The following is a 9,887-nucleotide window of genomic DNA, read 5'->3' as shown; positions in this document are numbered from 1 at the left end:
TTCTTTCAACCTTGAAAATGTTTAAATAACATCCCAGTAACTTAGTTCTGGTAAACCATTCTCTGCAAGCATGTGAAAAAATAAGTAATTGAAATTCGGCTCCTCTTGTGATGTCAGAAGGGGATAATACAATTTTAGTCTTTTCATTTGTATTTAACAAATTTGACTGATTTTCGCTGCAAAACCCTCTAAGTGCATGATAGCTTTTTTTGGCAAAACATCCACTTCTATTAAAAAAATCCCTTCATTGGACAAGACACAGTAGACAGTTCACTAAAAATCACTAAAGATGCAATTGCAAAAGATGAAAACTGAACCACAGATTAAGGTTTGCTGTGATCCATGTCACTGCCACATTCCAGTGTACTCAGGTCCAAGTCCTAACAACTTAGAGACACAGGTCTGTTCAATTTCTCATTAAGCATAATCGAATCAACCAATCACATGGTAGTTGCTTTAATGCATTTAGGGGTGTGGTCCTGGTCCAGTCAATCTCCTGAACTCCAAACTCAATGTCAGAAAGGGAAAGAAAGGTGATTTAAGCAATTTTGAGCGTGGCATGGTTGTTGGTCTGAGTATTTCACAATCTGCTCAGTTACTGGGATTTTCATGCACAACCTTTTCCAGGGTTTACAAAGAATGGTGTGAAAAGGGAAAAACATCCAGTATGCAGCAGTCCTGTGGGCGAAAATGCCTTGTTGATGCTAGAGGTCAAATGGGGCCGACTGATTCAAGATGATAGAAGAGCAACTTTGACTGAAATAACCACTCGTTACAACCGAGGTATGCAGCAAAGCATTTGTGAAGTCACAACACGCACAACCTTGAGGCGGATGGGCTGCAACAGCAGAAGATCCCACCGGGTACCACTCATCTCCACTATAAATAGGAAAAAGAGGCTACAATTTGCACGAGCTCACCAAAATTGGACAGTTAAAGACTTTTTGCCTGGTCTGATGAGTCTCGATTTCTGTTGAGACATTCAGATGTTAGAGTCAGAATTTGGCGTAAACAAAATGAGAACATGGATCCATCATGCCTTGTTACCACTGTGCAGGCTGGTGGTGGTGGTGTAATGGTTTATGGATGTTTTCTTGGCTAACTTTAGGCTCCTTAGTGCCAATTAGGCATCATTTAAATGCCACGGCCTACCTGAGCATTGTTTCTGACCAGGTCCTTCCCCTTATGAGCACTATGTACCCATCCTCTGATGGCTACTTTCAGCAGGATAATGCACCATGTCACAAAGCTCGAATCATTTCAAATTGGTTTCTTGAACATGACAATGAGTTCACTGTACTAAAATGGCCCCCACAGTCACCAGGTCTCAACCCAATAGAGCATCTTTGGGATGTGGTGGAACGGGAGCTTCGTGCCCTGGATGTGCATCCCACAAATCTCCATCAACTGCAAAATGCTATCCTATCAATATGGGCCAACATTTTTTAAAGAATGCTTTCAGCACCTTGTTGAATCAATGCCATGTAGAATTAAGGCAGTTCTGAAGGCGAAAGAGGGTCAAACACAGTATTAATATGGTGTTCCTAATAATCCTTTAGGTGAGTGTAGATATAGATCAAGGGCTCAAATTTGTTGCCAAAAAGCACATTACACTGTGTATTTGGTGTAATACACATTGTTTGTGTGGTTTATAGTAAAAAAACTCCTTTAACCTTTCTTTGCTTTTAAAGCGACTTACCTTCCAACGAATGGACAGGCTGAGTTTCACACAACACCTGTCAATGTTATAAATGGAGGACTCTTGGGAACCCGGCTGCGTGACTCTTATATAAGAGCTCCAAAATATTACAGTGACCTTGCCAGGGCATGACAAGCATCAGATGTAATCTTCTGGAGAGCTCAGGAATGGTTATGTCTTGGCCTGGCATTGCTATCGTTTAAGAGATCTAGCCTAGCGGATGATACTATAGTATACCTCAAGCCAAGGGCACATTGTGATTCAGTAGTTTCAAGAAACTGGTAAGCTGAGCAACCGTTCTGATATAATTTATACGAATACGAATTCCTTCTTCAAAACATTTTAGGCTGTCTAGGGTCTAAAAGGATTTGAACGCAGTCATATTAATAGTGTTATTTAATTTTTTACAATATTTAATGTAAGGATTTCAGCTCACAATACCCCATAGATCATTTTATATAGCATGTCCAAAGTGTCCCTATTTGTGTGTGTGTGTGTGTGTGTGTCTTTAAATGCAAATGAGCTATTGCTCTTCACTGCCTTACCAAAAAAGATGCTTTGGTTAAACTAGATCTGATTTTGCAAAGAAGCACAGAAAAAAATAGCAACAGCGTCCAACTCACTATGGGCAGAAAGTATGGTAAAACAAGACTGTCAGTCAGTGCCCGTGGGCGGGGCTTTATCAGTGTGACATCACATTGCTAAAAGAATCAAAACAGGATGTCTAACAAGACTGCGTTGGTTTAATGGGAATTAAAAAATAAGGGGTGAATCCATTTTTTTCATTGTAGGGTGGTTGTGTTCACACACTGCCAACACACATTTATGTCCAAAAGTGGATTTTGTATAGGTGCCCCTTTAAAGATTAGACAACATAAAGTAACTTCTCACTCAAGTCTCATTTCATACAAATGTGTAGGCATGTAAACAATGTAGATTGCGGTAGTGTTAAAATTTTAGTCTAAGCTTAAGCCCTGTCTGTGTAGCCAGGTTCAAATTTTACTGTTAAATTTCGTTTTTTATACTTTTTTATAAGATGTTTGTAATCTTTCTTTTTTTTTAAATGCCACTTGGTTTAATCATGTCATGTTATGCAGTTGGCATTTATACATCTTAAATGTGCTTTAGGGGTCCATATGCCTTTGCCACCGAATGTCTAAACCTAGTCTTTGCATCATGTTTCATCTCTTTCTTGGAAACATATCCATAAGGCTGAGATCGAAAACAATTTCGTCAAATCAAATTTAGGGCATCCAGGCCACAATTAAATAAGATTCAATCAAGCATAGTCTTCAAATAGATTGAAGTAAATTGGTCCCGGAGGAAATAAGATTGCATTGAGTCCGTCCTCAATGGAGATGCAGGTTTTGTTTAGCTTTTGTAAGATAACCTGTCCACCTATCAAAGGTGTCTGGTCCAGCACTCCCCATCATCCCTCATATATAACTGTAAACATCTATATGCAATAATATTATTTGTTCAATATAAATGCAACTACCCAAATGTCCACTAGGGGAAGCTCAAACTTCAGCAGAAGTCACAATCACAACCATTGTCAACATACACAGCCAAGTAGGCAAAAGCATGCATTTATTACACCATTGTCTGTTGCAAGATGTATTAACTTAACACACCCATTATATATCATTTGGGAAGGGTCTTGAGGCTTTCTTGGGGCCTTTGCAATTCACTCAGGAGCAAAAACATGATTGAATTTCTTCTTGTGCTGCCATGCTGGAGCTCTGAAGTCATATTGAGGACACAATGGGGGACATATTTGCCTTCCTGACAGTTCGAGAGAGAGAGAAAGAGGAGCCCGGGGCTAGTTGTCACACTTTTTACTCTTTAGTCTTGGCCACTATTTTGATAATTCATGTAAAAATACAGTTAATTGAATTGGTTTCTGTGTGACAACATGCCCCGGGTACACCATGTGTACTTACAGACAAGCTTGCAGTTACTGAAATATATCCTGCGACAACAAACCCGTCTCTCATATCTGATACCGTAAGTCAGGATGGCATAATAACCCGAAACCGAAAACCTCTTGTTCGTAAAAAGCTGTGCCAGTAAGGTCTGAGAGCTCATTCAGCAAAAATCCACCTACCTTAATGGATGTAAAATTGTTGATGGTACAAGTTGCTCCGTGAAGCACGATTTGACGTTTCATTTGAAGTTATCAGCAATAATGACACATTACATCATCTCTTCTGAAAGACACGATTAGATGGTAAGATACAGTAGATAGATCATGACTTTTAAAATATCTTGAGGTCACGTATAGGTTGAGACAACTCCATCACAACAAATACAAAAACTTAAAACACTTTAAAGCAGTCAATTCCAAAGCAAAACAAATAATATGTTTTTTTCTGGTTGTAAGGATGAACCGCAGCTAAAAACAAGACGATAAAAATGATGAAATGTTTTTAGATGCTGGGTTGTTTTAAGCTTTGTAAAATATGTACAAACCCAACTGTTGGGATTACATTAACCAACAAAATGTTTCCATATTTGACCTAACCATGAGTTTAAACCATACAGTTTGGCTTTTTAAATGGACATTCCACTTTTGTTGAAAATATGCAAATTTTTTAGCTCCCCTAGAGTTAAACATTACATTTTAACCGTTTTGGAATCCATTCAGCCGATCTCATGGCGCTAGCACTTTTAGCATAGCTTAGCACAATCCATTGAATCTGATTAGACCATTAGCATCGTGCTAAAAATAACCAAAGACTTTTGATATTTTTCCTATTTAAAACTTGACTCTTCTGTAGTTACATCGTGTACTAAGACTGACGGAAAATTAAAAGTTGAGATTTTCTAGGCAGATATGGCCATGAACTATTCTCTCAAACTGGCGTAATAATCAAGAACTTGATGTAACATGGCTGCAACAGGCGTAGTGATATTACGCACTGCCCGAAAATAGTCCACTTGGTTATTTTCAATAGCAGAAAATCGTAACTTTTAATTTTCCGTCGGTCTTAGTACACAATGTAACTACAAAAGAGTCAAGTTTTAAATAGGAAAAATATTAAAACTCTTTGGTTATTTTTTAGCGCAATGCTAATGGTCTAATCAGATTCAATGGATTGTGTTAAGCTATGCTAAAAGTGTTAGCGCCAGACCTAGAGATCAGCTGAATGGATTCCAAAACGGTAAGAATCAAATGTTTAACTCTAGTGGAGCTGAAAAATGAACATATTTAAGAAAAAAAGTGCAATGTCCCTTTAAACAACTCAACATTTTCTTTTACAGTGTAAGTATTAGATGTTACAGCACATCCTTGCCTTGTATCCCAATAAAACAGCACACAATCTTCCACCTCAAGGTTTTTGTGATATGATTGCTCTCAGGACGCCCGTCATGGCTCCGTGGTGATGACGTGATGGACGCAGTGTCCCGGCATCCAGGACGAAACTGCATGTCATCAGGCTGAGCAGGGGAATACTTGCTGAAGCGTATCTCTCTTTTCCCATGTGCGTTAAGTCCCAGAGCTATCCGGTGTCCGTTTCTCCTTCAGGCTGTGGAGTTCAGCATGCATACGTCTGTTGGACTCGGCCCAAATGTGCCATGGCCTGTAATAATACAATAGTATGGGATGAAATACAATTGTCTCTTTTTGCACTTATTATGTAAATACAGTACTGTAAATCAGATTTATCTTATTACACTATAGAGCCAGATAAGTATATAGAGGTAATAAAGATTCACTGGGTACAAAAGCCGGCAGTAATCTGTTTTAATATAAAAGATTAACTTATAGATTACTTCTCTTATCCAATAAAAAGAGGCTTTAAACATCTCTAATGTATCTCTATAACATTTCTAATTACAGTAATATTCCCAACGCTGTTGTTAAAAGTATCTGGCTGTCTCTTTCATCGTATTCCCTCTTGTTTCTGTTTATAGGTGACCTGTGCGGAAGAGAACTCCAATTTTGTTGTAACAAAAGGCCAATAAATCTAAAAAAAAACAAGTTTCAGTTACGGGTTGAACCATTGAGAGATCCACCAAAGCATTTCAGTATAGAGAAAATACAAGGTAATCACTCCATATATGGGCCGAATTTTATGCAAAATGATTGCAGGTGAGATTTTTGAATCATAAATGCGAGGTTGTCTTTTAAAATAATCGTTTATTGTGTATGACTGTATTAACCATTCATTAATAATAGGAATATTATTTTAGGGACGATATGTGCACCCACATCAGGGAATGTTTTCACACATTTACAGATATCTATTAAAGCGCCAGCCATGAGAATATACGTGTAATGTGACAGTTTCGACACTGCATGCAAAGGAAGGTAAATGCAAAATTGAGACCCTTCTCCCCCCGGGCTGTGAATAGTTCGGCTCAATCATAGGCAGCTCAATTCTCAATGGAAGCCGGTCCTGTGACTCCACCCCCTCCACACCAGCAACCAGACATTTAGCTGTTAACTCTTTACTCACGAGCTGCGTCTGAAACTAACGGGTTTGCTGACCAGTCAGTCAATGACTTAACAGACTGAGTCTGGTTAAAGGGATAGTTCACCCAAAAATAAAAATGCTGTCATCATTTTCTCACTCTCATTTCTTTGTTCTGATGAACACAAAGGAAGATATTTTGAGGAATGTTTGTAACCATTCACTTCCATAGTAGGAAAAAGAATACTATGGGAGTGAATGAGGCTCATGGACGGTTTGGTTACAAACATCCCTCTAAATATCTTCCTTCGTGTTCATCAGAACAAAGAAATGTATACAGGGTTTGTAACAACATGAGAGCGAGTAAATGATGACAGAATTTTCATTTTTGGTGAGCTATCCCTTTAAACAAGCATAAGCAAAACTGGTTTCAGATCAGCTTCCACATCATTAGTAAGGATCTGGAACATTTAAGAGTGATCTGGGATGTGTTTTAAAAGCTGATATCTGCTTTATACTTTTAGTAATACAATCATAAGTTAAAAAAAATACATTTATGAATTCACAATTTGTTATGGATGCGTCAGACACTATTTGAAATTTGTTTCAGTGACCATCAACATTTTATTTTGTTTCAAACTGCACAAACTCGTCACAGATTTCTTGGACTTCATATTGACATCTATTCGCATGGATGCATTGAGTTTGGCTCTTGCGAGGAAAGCAGTTTACCGTTTGTTTTTGCTTCTCTATGTTTTTTCTTCGTTTCTTACTACACGCGTCGTGTGAAAGATTTCCGAAAAGGCATTTTTGTATTATGTTTATGGGGCCGTTCACATGTCACACCTTAAAACGCATGGAAAACACTAGGCGCGTAGGTTCTTTTCACATGACCTGCAGTGTGCATGCGCCATTCTGAAAAGTTGAGATGTTTTAACTCGATGCGGTGCGACATGTCTGAAAAAATGAGCGCGTCACGACCGCGTCACTTCCATTATGAGCGCGCATATCGCGTGCCTACATTTGAAATAACAAACTTGAACGCACAAAAGACGCGACATGAGAACGGCACCTGAGCTCGCTAGTTGTTTTTGCATGTTGCGTTTGTCATTCCTTTCTGTAAAAATGATTTGTTGGTTTAACTTACAAAAGTTAGTTATCTGGTTGCCTTAAAATTTTGAGTTAATTCAACTTAAAAATATTAGTTAGATCAAGAAAAATAGTGTGAAAATTGTTGCTAATTTTTTCTTCTTTTAAAGTTATTTTTGGGACATTTTGCCTTTATTGATAGACAGTAATTGAAAGACGACAGGAAATGAGAGGGTGGAGAGACGGGTATGGGATCGGCAAAGGACCTCGGGCCGGGATTCGAACTCAGGTGGCCGGAAGTGCGTTTGCAGCATGTCAGAGCGCTGCCCACTCCACCATCGGACTTCGACCAACTAATATTTTGAATTTATTCTCGTTATATTTATGTATTAATGTTACGTTGTTGTAATGTGTTTCTTAAGTTGTTCATATTTATGTAAGTGCAACAGACAGCAATTCAATTCAATTCAATTCAATTTTATTTATATAGCGCTTTTCACAAAAGTCAATTGTTTCAAAGCAGCTTTACATAAATAGAAGCAGTGAAAAGCACAGAAAACGACAGATAGCACAACAGAATACATGATAGCATGAGCAGTTAAATTTGCTGCGGCTATGACTCAATATTATAATTGCACGTATTACTAAAGCAACGTATTGAAGAGGAAGCTAGGTAAAGCCCAAAAAGGCTGCCTCCCCGGGGTGAAAAACCCCCTAGGAGAAAAAAAAAAGGGTTTAGCACACACGTTGTTGCATTTACGCGCCTGAATAGAACTGAACTTCCGGTCTGTATTTATTTATCGGTCTGGCTAGTGTCTGAACTGATCTCTGAAACAAATATCTTGTCGAAAATAAAATGTTTTGGTTTGGTAGAGACGAGGGGAGGTGACGAGCATGGGTCACAACTGTGCGGAAAGATTTGGCAGTCTGGCAAGAATTCAAGTACCTGTAGCTAACATCGTATACATTTATTAGTAACATTAGTTTAATACAGTGGTCTCCAACATGGTGCCCGCGAGAGTTGTCGGCCAGAGCACATTCTATTAATAGCTTAAATTTTAATATTTTTATAAAAAAAAAATTATATTACCTTGCCTTCTTTTATGCATGTTAACATTTTAAAGAGCACCTATTGTCCGATTCACGTTTTTATATTTCCTTTGGTGTGTTAGTTTGTATTAGTACATGTTAACGGTAGCAAAAGGTACAAACCCTAAGGTAAGCGAAGACGCGAGTTATCATCTCCAACGTAAATCTATTTTTTTTGTACTACAACAAACACACGGATTGTAGGCAACAATTTACTTCCTGGAATTGGAGATGTAGACAAGACCGACATTATCATAATTTCATAAGGTAACTCCTGTTAGTATTGCTTTATGATCGAATCTTTCAAACATGGTAAAGAGCGTCACATTTCCTGTTGACATCAGAGGTATTCAGGCCAATCACAACATACAGATTAGCTGGCCAATCAGGGACACATCGCTTTTCAATTCTGTGCATTTCAGGAAGAGTGAAATCTGGAGCTACAAAAATTTATGGTATGTGAAAAAGAATCCACGTGAACACATTGTATTATACAAAATACACAAAATTACCTTGTTGTTTAGCAATGAAATAGGTGCTCTTTAAACAACAATAAAATCAATAAGTAAAAATAAAAAGTTTTGAGTAGACTATATCAAAAAAGAAGCCCTCCCAATAGTTTTATCCATTGTGGTAGGCCTTGCTCACAAAAAGGTTGAAGACCCCTAATACGTGTTAGATATAAAGGTCATTTATTTTCCTTGTTATCAGAAATAAACGGAAGTCTACCAGAAGTTGCATTTGTCCAAAAGAGCCGTTTCCTGCTAAAACCATCTATACAAGTAAAACAACTGTTTTTAATTAACAATATTTTTAATAGTAGGAGTACTAGCGATGTGGTCCAATTGTGGGACATGGCTGATCATGCCAAATCAAAACTTTTCAAAAAGCTTTTTCTACACTATTGACACGATCAAACTTTCATAAGGACTACAACAACCAGATTTGTCGAAATGCTACTAACTTATTTAAATCAATCACTTGAATAGTGAGGTAAAACCTGAGTTCTCCTTTAATGCACAAGGTAACGTCTTCTAAAGAATCAAGTTCGATTAAAAGCATCTGTGTTTTTGTTGACCTTTAATTTTAAGCTTAGCGACAGTTTTTGGTTAAACTGGAAAAGAGGCTGCTGGTCTCCTTGTGCCCATCTGCTTACAATTGAATCTGATTGACACATCTGTCTATTCCCAGCCATTACCCCTCCTTTCTCTCTCTCTGTCTCTCTTATTTTCCTTCCCTCAGTAATTCACGTTTTTTAGGATCCCTTGTTCTACGATTCTTTCTTTCAGTATTCTTTAAATATTTAGAAATGTTGCATGGGAGCAAGACACGAACTTTACATTGCAACATCATTTTAACAGCCCACAACTCTTCAAATCTCAGTTTAAAGATTTATTGTTTCTTAATCCTCCACCTCCCCCCACTCGCCGTCACCCCTTTCTCGCTCTCTACTTTCACGGCCCTTGACCCCCCTTTCTTCACAGTTACTGCTATAGGGCCGAGACGACGAATCCGACCCCCGTACCCTTCTCACTTTTCTCGTCCCCCTCTCATGTGTGTTGTTTTACTCCCTACACGAGTAACAGAGATTG

Source organism: Paramisgurnus dabryanus, chromosome 4 (assembly GCF_030506205.2).
Source record: "Paramisgurnus dabryanus chromosome 4, PD_genome_1.1, whole genome shotgun sequence".
Classification (NCBI taxonomy): domain Eukaryota; kingdom Metazoa; phylum Chordata; class Actinopteri; order Cypriniformes; family Cobitidae; genus Paramisgurnus; species Paramisgurnus dabryanus.
Note: the sequence above shows the minus strand (reverse complement) of the source record.